Source organism: Balaenoptera borealis, assembly GCF_965194805.1.
Source record: "Balaenoptera borealis genome assembly, chromosome: 5".
Taxonomy (NCBI): domain Eukaryota; kingdom Metazoa; phylum Chordata; class Mammalia; order Artiodactyla; family Balaenopteridae; genus Balaenoptera; species Balaenoptera borealis.
Window position 1 is genome coordinate 95,724,919 of NC_138862.1, and position 12,056 is coordinate 95,736,974.

Consider the following 12,056-nt stretch of genomic DNA (forward strand, 5'->3'; position numbering starts at 1 on the left):
GCACAAAAATGGATGAGATTATATATACACAATATATTTTAGATAGACGAGAGAGATTGAGAGAGTAAAGAGGGGTAGAAAGAGAGGGAGAAGAGAGAGGAGGAAGAGAGGGAGAGAGGACAAGAGAAGAATGTACAGTGGTTAGTGGTTATCAATAGGTGATAGGATTTCAGGTAGCATGTTAGGGTTAGGGTTAGGGTTAGGGTTGGTGTTGGGGTTAGGGTGTGTGTGTTGTGTGTGTGTGTGTGTGTGTGTGTGTGTGTGTGAGTGTATGGTCCAAGTTTTCTTCATTGTGCACGTATATTATGCTTATAATAGGCTAAAAAAATGTAGGGGAAATTAACCTTCTTTTAGAAATAGATGGTAGAAGAAAAGGTTCTGCAATTTGAAGAACAATACATGACTTTATTACAATGGGAGAATGTGTGAATATGTTTGTAGACTAAGGGAAAGGAGAAATAGAGAAGGAATTTTAAGATTCATGAGGGAGGATAAGTGAGGCATGGGAAAGTTTGATATAAAAATCACAGGGAGTGCTATTAGAAAGGAGGAGACAGAAAGGTGAGAGAAAAATTTAAAAAGGAAAAATGATATGAAGACATTTTGAGGCAAAGAGTAAAAACGTTGAAGTTTCTTGTATCAGGTTGACTAGCCATTTTCTGCAGAGAAAGTACTAGGTGAGCTCCTACCCTGAGCAGGAATCTTAGAGATCATTGATTCCTGAACCAACTCCTATAAACCAATTGCACCCTAATGCTAAACCCTGATTATAGAGTTATCAGCTGAGTCATCTTGGGCAGTTCACATAATCTTCTAAAGTTTCAGTCATTTGCTCTTAATGTAAAATGAAAATAAAGATAGCACAGATTCTGCTTAAATTATAGGATTTTGCAAGATACAAATAATAATTGTTAAAAAAATTTTTAATGAAATATGCAAATAATTTAGCCCTCAAATGATATATTTGTCTGCTTGGACTGCCATAATAAAATACCAAAATATGCCAAAATAAAATGTGTGACTTAAACAACAGAAATTTATTTCTCACAGTTCTAGAGGCTAAGAAGTCCAAGATCAGATGGTCACCTTCTCCCTGTGTCTTCACATGGCAGAAAGGGTTCTAGTGCTTCTTCCTCTTCTTATAAGGGCACCAGCTCTGTCCAATTAGGGGCTTACCCTTATGACCTCATTTAACCTTTATCACCTCCTCACAGGTCCCATCTCCAAGTATAGACACTTTGGGGTTAGGGTTTCAACATATGAATTTGGGGGAACACAAACATTCAGTCCATAACAACAAATGGTAAAGAACTTTTACCTCCAGGAGAGAAAAACAAAAGACACACTGAGGGAGGGGTGGGGTGGAAAGAGGACCAGCCTGTCTTGGAGGAATTAACATGTTTTAATATTATTCTATTTTGAAGAATGAAAATGAAGCCCATTTTTGCTTTCTTTTGCTGGTGTCATCTTTAATCACACTTAAAAACTTTCCCAAAGCGTCTACCCATCAATTTCTTAAAGGACTCTACTCTTTTTTTTTTTTTTTTTTAAATAATAGCACATTTTAGAAAAGGAAAAGGACTGGGGGCAGTGTGTGTTGCAGATATTGGAATTTAGGGTTGCCAGATAAAATACAGGACACTGAGTTAAATTTGAAGTTTGGAATCTCATGCAATATTTGAAACATGCATATGCTAAAGAATTATTCATTGTGTATTTGAAGTTCACATTTAACTGAGTGGCCTCTATTTTCATTTGCTAAATCTAGCAATACTAAAAACTTACCATTATAAAATCGTGGCATGTATGTACAAATACATAGACTGGCAAAATAGAATTAAAAACTCAGAAACAATCACAACTATATGAAGGCAATTAACACTTGATAAAATGGGTATTTCAAACAAAGGGAAAGTATATATAACTTGATAAATGTTACTGAACATATACATACCAGTTAGAAAAAATAAACTTAAATGCCTACTTCACACTAACCAAAACAATTTGTTGCAAATGGAGAAAAGTGCTAAATTTAGAAAATAACAATTAGAAGGACCAAAAGAAAATGTGGATGAATACGAATCTAACCTAGGGTGTAAAAGATCTTTCTAAAATAAAGCAAAAAAATAATAATAATAATAAAGGAAAAAAAGATAGCTTTTTCTACCCAAGTATTAAACATGTGTATGTTTTTTAAAAATAAATAAAGTGGGGGGGAAATTGTCAACATATACAACAAAGGGCAAATATTCTTAATGCCTAAAGAATGAGATGCCATTTTTTTCCTGCCAATTTGGCAAAACTATTAAAAATGGTACTACTGAGGCTGGCAAGAGTGCTAAGAGAACACAGCCCTGACACACTGCTTGTGGAAGCATAAATTAGTATTATCTAGGGAAAACATCCTTCAGAGATGAAAGGAAAGAAAAAACATTTTCAGATGAAGAAGAAATAAGGGATTTTTGTTACCAGTAGACCTGCTCTAAAAGAAATTCTGAAGACATTTTCTTAGCATTTCTTCATGCTGAAGTGATAATACAAATTATTATGATTGTAGTGGTGGTTTACCTGACTATATATTTGTCTAAACTTACAGAACTGTATACCAAAAAGAGTGAATTTTACTGTATGTAAAATTTATAAAAAGTAAATTTAGTGTTTTTTAAAATTTGGATAAAACAAAAGACAATGAATTTATCGTCTCAGGGCACTCGAGGAGAGATTTTTTTCCATTTTTTTCTACCTATGGTCAGTCATCAAAATATGAATCAGCAGAAGAGGAATATGCCAATCATCAAAATCCAGAGATAATTCTAAAGCACGATTTGAGCTCCTCTTCACAGTCTCTGAGCTGACACTCAAAACCTCTTTCCAGAACAGCCAATGAGGCTTGACAGAGTTTCAGCATCATTGCCAGACCTCCCCAGGTGGAGCCATTAACAATCAGTGAAATGGCCCAAAAAGAGAGCACTGAAAGGAACATGAGTTTCAAAAATCTGCTCACTGCATTGTCAGTTTCTGAATGATGGAGAACTGAACAGAGAGGCCATGGTACCACTTTCCCTGTCTCACACACCTACCACACTCTGTAGCAGAGATCAACTCCACAACAACAATCTCATGTTACTGTGTCACCCTGAGGAGGCCAGGATGCGGCTGTCTCTGTCTGGAGTTGTGCTGATTGTCACCCGTCAATCTGTACAGTCAGGAATGTCTGTACCCAGAGCCTCTGGCAGCCAGTTCTACTTTAGACTTGTTCCCAAGTGACACTGGTGATTATTTTTATCTCCTAATGTTATTGTTTAACTAATTCACTAATGATTAAGACAATTTTGAAGACTGAGCAAGCCCCACTAACTAAAAGGCTGTTGCACTTTTGTTAACATGCAAAGGGCGTCCACTGCCTGCAGTTAGCTAATAATGCATTATAATTAATAGTACTTGGGGAAAGTATCCTGTCAGCAGGAGCCCTGAGGTTGTTTTCCTAACTGCCAAGATGATCTCCATTAGGGTTTTTCTGTTTCATTGGATTAAGTGGTTGGTGTTGTATCTACTCTGATTCTTTTAAATTCTAAAAGTAATTTGGGTTCTGATTCCACAAACTCACAGAATTTTCTTCATTAGCATTTTCTTGAACTGACATGTGGGGTGCTGTGATGATAAAAGTGGATAACTGCCTTCTTATTTACTCACCTCCAATTCTGCCTTGCAAAAGCACATCTATCTCAGCAGGAGGGCATGGGCAAGCAAAACCCAGGGGAAGTCAGAACAATGATTCATCTACCCCATTAAAGATTTCTCCATTTGCTTGCTTCATCTCATGCTCTTCTCACAGTTGTTTTTTTTTTTTTTTTTTTTTTATTCCCCTGTGTATAGGATCTGCTGTGTTCCATTATTCTTACTTGGTGCTAAAAAGTACATTTTGTATGTAGGGAAATCAATCTTGGATGTCTTATACAATTAACTAGTACATCGCCTAACACCACTTTGCTGGAGTAAGAAACAGGTGATGGTGGTTTCTGACACCAGAGCTGTTCGGTGAAAGCCAAGAAAAAGAACAGCAAATAACAGGGTGACAAGATAGCCAAAGACCCGTCCTCATCTCCCACATCATTACGACTGTAAAATAAGAACACACATAGAAATATTTTTGGCAATTTAGTGCCCGTCTCCAGATTCCCCTTCCCATCTCTGCCTTCCTCCGTTGCCCACCCACGTTCCAGGGGCAGTGGCTGAAGAGGGATGAACAGCATACATGTCCCACACCCCACATTTTGCAAAAGCAAAAAGCACCTAATCATGTAAACATGATGGAACTATCAGAAGTGAAAGAATGTGAGATGAGTTCTACATACTGTGAAACAAGAATCATTGTTCTTTTGGTTCTGCAATTATATTTCATTTTTATCAAGTTAGAAATTAAATACACAGGAAACCTCGAATAACTCTGGCATTCAGTCACGTGGTGGCGAGTCTAGTTGTGTAGTCTGTGCTGTGGGGTAGAGTATCCTATGAATGTCAATCAGGTCAATTTGGCTGATAGTGTTCTTCAGGTCTCCTATTTCCTTACTGATGATTTATTCCTTTACCTGTTCTCTGACTGCTGAGAGAGAAGTATTGAAGTCTCCAGGTGTAACTGGATTTGCCTAGGTGCATGACCTGTGCCACCATCATACATACACCTCCCCAACATTTTTATTATTCTAAACTCTACTATTATGATGACAACCATTTAAAAATGAGGAAACTGAGGGATGGGGAGGATAAGTAAATTGTACGAGGGCACTCAAATAGGAAATGTCGGGCAGGATTCAAACTGAGGTAGCTTGACTCCAGAGTCCCTACTCTTCAACCCCATGATATTCTGTATCCTGTCTCATCTGTGAATTTCAAGAGCGGGTCAGATGGGGCCATGACTTTATTCACCGGTTACAAGGCATCTGCAGCACAAGTCAATTTGTAGGGAAGCTCAAGCGCCACCCCGCCTCCACATTCTCCCACTTCCACCCCGACTCAACACAATCCCATCCTCCCCTCAAGGAGCATTAGAGGGGAAGCCCTGAAGGTATGCTGTTAGGAGTTGCAGCTTTCAGTGGGCCAGAAGAAAGTAAAAGCCCTTGCTTTGGCATGAAGGGCTCTTTGGGGTTCTTTCCTTCTTTCCAGCTTCTCTCGGTTCTTAGCTTCCTCGACTTTGTTCTGTTCGGGATGCTGGCGTGGATGGGTCTGAGCTCTGCCTTGAGAGGGGCCTCCGCCCTGTAGAAGCCTAGAGGTGGGGTTATAGAGCCAGTACTGCTCTGAAGGGTAGCAATTCACCTGTCTTTGCTTCTTTCTGTCATCAGTGTGGATAAGACCCCAAAGGTCAAGTATGGAGTGTGGGCTTTGAGGAAGGACCTGTTCTCAGATTAGCTTTAGGCTAGAAAGGCAAAAGCCAGTCCTCCTGGTTCAGTCACAGTTCACTGAGTCTAGCAAGGCCAGGATGTCTCAAAGGAGTTGGGGTCAAAGTTATACGGGAATAAGTAATGTGTATCATCCTGGAATATGGCTTCTGTGTAGAGATCTCCTTGGGACACTGCAATGGTGGGCCACTGGCCACTTCTGTTTTCATCAGACAAAAACTCAAACCATAAGATTCTCCATGGGAATGGAATAACCACTTCTAAATCTAAGAAATGTAAATTCCCATTCAGGATACAGCTGAAGAACTGTGCCGCTGTAGGCCTCAAAGATATTTTTCAGACCTGAAGGCCCTTCTGATGTGGATTAGGGCAAACTTTGGATCCAGTGCAAGACAAGCAGACCAGTGCATCTGATATCTTGAAAGCAAGAGATGTCCCCAACCACTCTCTCTAATCAGTTGAGGAAGGACTGTGAGGTCTGAACACCAAATCCAAGGCTGATATCCAGGCACTTTGGGAGACCAGCTGCCAAAGGCACCCAGACAAACCCAGCAAAGCGGTGTTTATCTTGCTGCATTTACCACAGAGTCTGACCTCAGCCTTGTGGGCTCAGAAAGTCAGTCCCATAGGGTCCCAGAGCTGCCTGCCTGGCTTCAGGGATGCAGTGCACGTAGAGGTGAAGAACAGGGACTCTGAAGCCACAGCACCTCAGTTTGAACCTGGGCTTTACTCTTTACTAGCTGCAAGTTACTTAACTTCCCTGTGCCTCTGTTTCCACATTTAAAAAATTATGATAATAATAGTTAGCTACCTTTTAGGGTTGTTGTAAGAATTAAATATGAGTTAATATTTGAATAGTGTTAAGACTAGTGTCTGGCACATAGTCAGTGCTTTTTGAGTGTTATTACAAAATTAATAAGAGACTGGTCATAATACCATAGTGGCAAATTATTTTACAATGAGAAAACAGAGTTGTTGAGCAATCTGGAATTTCATGTTGACCTGACCTGGCTCCAGGGGAAGCCAAAGCAATATGGTTTTTACTGAACATGGAATGTTAGCAAGCAAAGGGAGTTGTTATGACCTGAAGTATCTAGTAGCGTTAGGCTCTGAGATCGTTTCAGATTGGAACATTCCTACTATAGATATGTTAGTATATTTATCAGGCAAGAATTATGGGCCTGGGTGTGTGTGTGGGGGTCATCTGGTTGCTATATGGTTACTTTGCATATCTCTACATTGATATATTGCAGCAGCTGTAATAATGATGATGATGAGAATAATAATAATTTGGTGACTACTTAGTATGTCCATTATAAACATTTTCTCATTTATTCCTCACAACACTCCTATAAAGTAAACACTTACAGATGAGGAAACCAAGATTTAGAGAGATAAACATGGTCTCTCTGCACTTTTGCCCTTGCAGTTTCCTTGCCTGGAACACACACTTGCCAGTCACCTGGATCACTCCTATTCATCCTTCAAGATTCAGTTCTAGTGTTCTCTCTTCTAGAAAGCAGGCCCAACTACCCTTCCTGAGGCCTCCTCTGGGCTAGGCACCCTTCCTGTCTTCCCCCCAGTCCTCTGCATGACCTCTGCAAAGCACTCACTGCATCGTAGTAAAATGTTCTTAGCTGCCTCTTCCACTAGGGCAGCATGTGCCTTGTTATGACTATATCTTCTTTCTTCCCAGAGGTGCTTAATATCTGGCAGAAATGATTATTCAGTAGAATGAGTACAGTGCCTGGTACTGAGTAGGTACTCAAATACTTGGGGAATCACAAATTAGATAATGGTAAAGGCTTTAGGTATCAAACGGGTGATGGACTAAGGGTCCTTTAAGGTCCAGTTGTGAGGCACCACAGTTTTGAGATTCAGATTTGAGCCTGGCTAGCTTGAATAGATGATGTCAAACTTCACGGAGAAAAGAAGTGATTTCAAGAGGAAGATAAGGAAGTCAGCTGTGAGTTCAAATGAGCAAAAGAAACTACCCCTTCTAAGTTGGTAAACTTATCTAAAAGTGGAGGACCCACTTTTTTTAAAAGGAAAAAAACCCACAGTATATTCTAATGTTATTCTATACTACACTAATTCTAATTTTCAAATGTAAATCTCTATACAGTTGCTAGGAATTATAGTAGTTCGACCCTAGAAATAATCCAACTTGAGTCATATCCTCAAAGAATAAGCTGCTCAGTTACATAACTCAGATTACGTATTAAAAGACATGAAAATGCCACACAGGAGGGGAGGGTAAGCCCATCCGTATTACCAAATGGCCACTGCAGCAGTAGCAGTGGGCCTGCAAGTTTCCATTCACAGCTTTGATTTACCGTTGACCTCTACTGACTACCCCCGTGATCTTCACCAAGGTGTCTCATGTAGTAGTCATTCTTTTCTGCCATCTAAGGGCTTCATGAATTGTAAATCAATTCAAAACTGATAAACACACATCAACTCCTACTTAAACTCTGTTCCAAAGCAGAGTTGTTTCCATTAGTATAAAATCTGTTATAAACCTTTCACACTAGGAAACCCATGGTGAGACTCTCTCTCAGTAGAAAGCATATTTATTTCAGTTAAGCCTTGGAAACTAGCTTAAAATGTAACATGGTTTCTTTTGTCTTGTTTCTAATGCTTCTTCATTGCAGGGGTCTCTGGCAGAAGGCTGGTTTTGATTGTCATAATTAGATTAGATGTCATAATCTAAATTTCATTGCATGTGTGGATTGATTCAATAGTAACAAAGGAGAATGGTCGCCAATTCTCTGTTGTTGAGCAAAGTTTAATCTGAGTGTTGTGGGAATATTAATTCCTTTACGGAACTCCATGCAAGACAATGTGCTCATGTTCTTACGCAAATCTGTAATTTCAAACTGTGTTTGCCAATAACAGTGTCACTATAGTACAAAATCAAAGTTTAATGTGTCTGTGTCCACATGCTTTCAAAATGAGTTTCAGAGTCCACCTGCAGTACAGATAAGCTGTGAAATCTGCTATTCTGGATTTTACCCAGGGAAGTCTCTGCAAACAACAGGCTGTGTGGTTATTTTAACGTGTGAAAATCACCCCTCCTTAGGCTGTCCATTTCTGTTAGACAGCTCTAAATACTGGAAACGACTTCATTAAATTGAACCAAAAGCTGCCTCCCTGAAATTTCTTCCATTTTTCAGGTGGGAATATCTTCCAGGTAAAAGCTACAGGGGCCCAATTTCAACCTATCACAAAAGATAACTTTCTAACAATCAAAAGCTTTGGTGGACAGTGAGCTCCACGTTATTAACATGACTACTGCGTGAATTGAGTGTACATGAATTGCACGTATAGATGCTCCTCAACTTATGATGAGGTTACGTCCCAATAAACCCATCATAAACTGAAAACATCGTAAGTTGAAAATGCATCTTATACACCTAACCAACTGAACATCACAGCTCAGCCTAGCCTACCTTAAGCATGTTCAAACACAGGACATGTAGGGTATCGGTTGTTTACCCTCATGATTGCATTGACTGGGAGCTGAGACTCACTGCCACTGCCCAGCATCATGAAGGAATATCATACCACATATTGCTAGCCTGGGAAAAGATCAAAATTCAAAATGTGAAGTCCAGTTTCCACTGAACGCCCATCACTTCTGCACCAGTGTAAAGTCAAAAAAGTCTCAAGTCGAGCCATCGTAGGTTGGGGATCGTATACTATATGCCAGACCCTCTTTACCTATATGAAATCTTCTATCAAAACAGCATCTTTAAGTGGGCGCTATGATTATCCCATTTTAGAGATTAAAAAAAAAAAGGCACAGGGATTTTAAGCAACTTGCCTGAAATCATACATGCAGATACTAAATGAGTAGAGCCAGGACTCAAATCCAAGCAATCTAACTCCACTGACCATACTGCAAAGCCCTGTGTATTACATCACCACTTGACACAGAAAATTCTAGCAGCAAAGAGGCTTGAACTAAATGACATCTGAAGTCTTTTCCCACCCTGAGAATATATAGCACAGGAAATTCTCATGCAATGTGAACATTTCCCCTTAACTACCCTTCGTCAGAGTCTAGAATAATTGCCTCTCTTATGTGCCTCCCTGGATGTGTGTACTTCTTCTATAATGGCACCTATCCAATGACTTTATTTATTGTGTTTCTCTCACAAAGAACTATACTTCCTCAGATTAATGACTACTTGTACCTTCTTCATCGTTATATCCTGAGTACCTTGCACAGATCCTGGCACAAAGTAGGCAATCAATAATTATTTGTTAGATAAATGAATAAAGTATATAATGAACCAATGGTAACATCCTATTGTTCTACAATTTAAATTGCTGTCTCACTGCAGAAATAGATGCTGGAACGAAACCTAGGGAGAAAAAAAAAAGATATACACTCTTGAAGTTAAGGGTCTTTAAAAAGCATATCCTTTTATGCTTACTGTATGTTGCTTACTAATAAAAGAATATAAATATTTAAGAATAGGAGATTCTTTAAATAAATTATGATCTGTTCACCCAGTGGAATATTGGACTTCTATTAAAAATGATGCTGAAAAATAATACTTAATAACATGGAAATACATTCTCAATACATTAAATTTTTTAAAAATTAAACCCATTTTTTGTGCATGTCAGAAAGGAAAAGAGGAACAAAATGGTATATACACACAAACATTACTGAAAGGATTATATAGCAATAATGTTTTTCTCTGCTGTAGAATCAGAAACGAATTTTTTTACAGGTGAAGGGATTTTTTATTTCACTTATCTCTATTTTCTAAATTTCTACAATAAACATGTATTACATTAGGAAGGAGAAAAATTAAAATTTTTTGTAAATGCCTTGCACATGCTGTGTAACTATTCTTAAATTCATGGGCATCAACCAAAAGTTCAGGGCAACCTAAAGGAAGTTTCCAGCCTTTTTCTTTAAAGCCACTAAGTTCATCTGTTTTGCACTATTAATAACATAATACAACCACTTCTGCTTTATCTTAAAATTAATGGTATTTATTTGACAACTCAGTGTAACAGCTTGCTATGCACTTTCTTTTGGAAGTTTCCCATTTGTAACGTTAAAAACAGGAAAAATGGCAGCTGGCAAATGCATTCTTTTTTTTTTTTTAGTTAGAGGGTAGATGAATGGGGGTGAGAAGCATTCTGATTGTCTATAAACAAAGTTTTAATGAAGATGTGTCAGAGTATTATTAAAGTGTGATTCTACTTTTGCAGAAAAAAATCTAAAGATCAGTTTATATGGCTTTATTTTTTACCTTATCGAAATATACAGAATTTTAATATGCGTATATTGTCTCTGACTTAGTTATGTGTGTCTGCATTGCTGTTTAAAATGTCCATTCATTATGTAATGTAATAAAATAGAATCTTCAAAAATGTATTTAACATGAATGTTATCTCTAGGTGTTGTCATCATAAATACTGGAATTTATTTTTAAATTATTGAATATAGTAGGTGTGTTTAAGATAATAAATCAGCCTCCAAACAGAAATGTTTAATTGATAATCATTTATTAACGTGCTTTGAAAAATTAAATTGTGAATTAAACAAAAAAAAGTTTTTGTTCTTGTTTTTGTTTTTTTGCTAAATACGAATAAATTACCTCTATAAAATAATTAAAAAGGAATGGCTACAACTTACTACCCATGTACTCAATTATCTTTTTTTACCCAATACTTTAGTTGAAATACGGTATATAGGCATGTGTAAGGGGAAGGGGTGACTCTTGAGAAATATTTTTTCTAAGTGGAAACAAAAGCACCATAGACCATCATCACCCAAACTTGACTAAAGTGTTCAGAGGCTACTGTGCTAGCACGAATCTCCTCATGCTTTTACCTTTCTCCACTGATTGTAACAAATGCACTAACTCCCATGAAGTGTTTAAAACCAACCAACCAAACAAGAAGCAATAACAAATTCTTTATAATAACAAGTACCGTGGAAAAGAGAAACAAGTGCTGGTTGTAGAAATGAAAAAAACAAACAGGGGTAAGACAGTGATAGTTCCCGGCCTAGAACTATATAATCTGGGGGGGGGGGGGGAATTATATACAAAAATTCCAGGCAAAAACAGTTTTTCTAAATGTTTTCTTTAGGTCTTCCTATTTTTTCCCTCCAATAACATCAGACTTGGCAATTTCTAAAAAATGTTATGCCAAGATTTCAACTACTTAATTTTTTTTCCCTGCCATAACAACAAAAAAGAAAGGGTGGAGGGAGAGAGAGAAACAGGGTAAGAGAGAAGGGAAAATGTGGTGGGTGAGTAGTGCCACTGCTGGCTCTTGTAAAGAATTCCATTGTCAGTGATACGGGTAATGGTCAGGAAATGGTTTTTTTAATGAGGGAGGCAGGATGTGCAGCAGAGGATGCCCCTGTGGGTCACTGAAAACTGGCCCTCCTTCCACCTATTTGTGGGAAGGGTTAGACTTCAACGTCCAGTATTGGGAGAAGGAATAGAGAGTGGTGGGAGTGATGGGCCAGATGTGAGCATGAAGCAATCAAGAAGGTAAACAGCTCCGTCTCTCCAGACCTTGGAGTCATATACACAATAACCTGGGAACAATTTATCATCATTACAAGACTTCCCTACAAGCCACAGAAATTCTTTGCATTACAAAGACACAGTATTTAGTTGA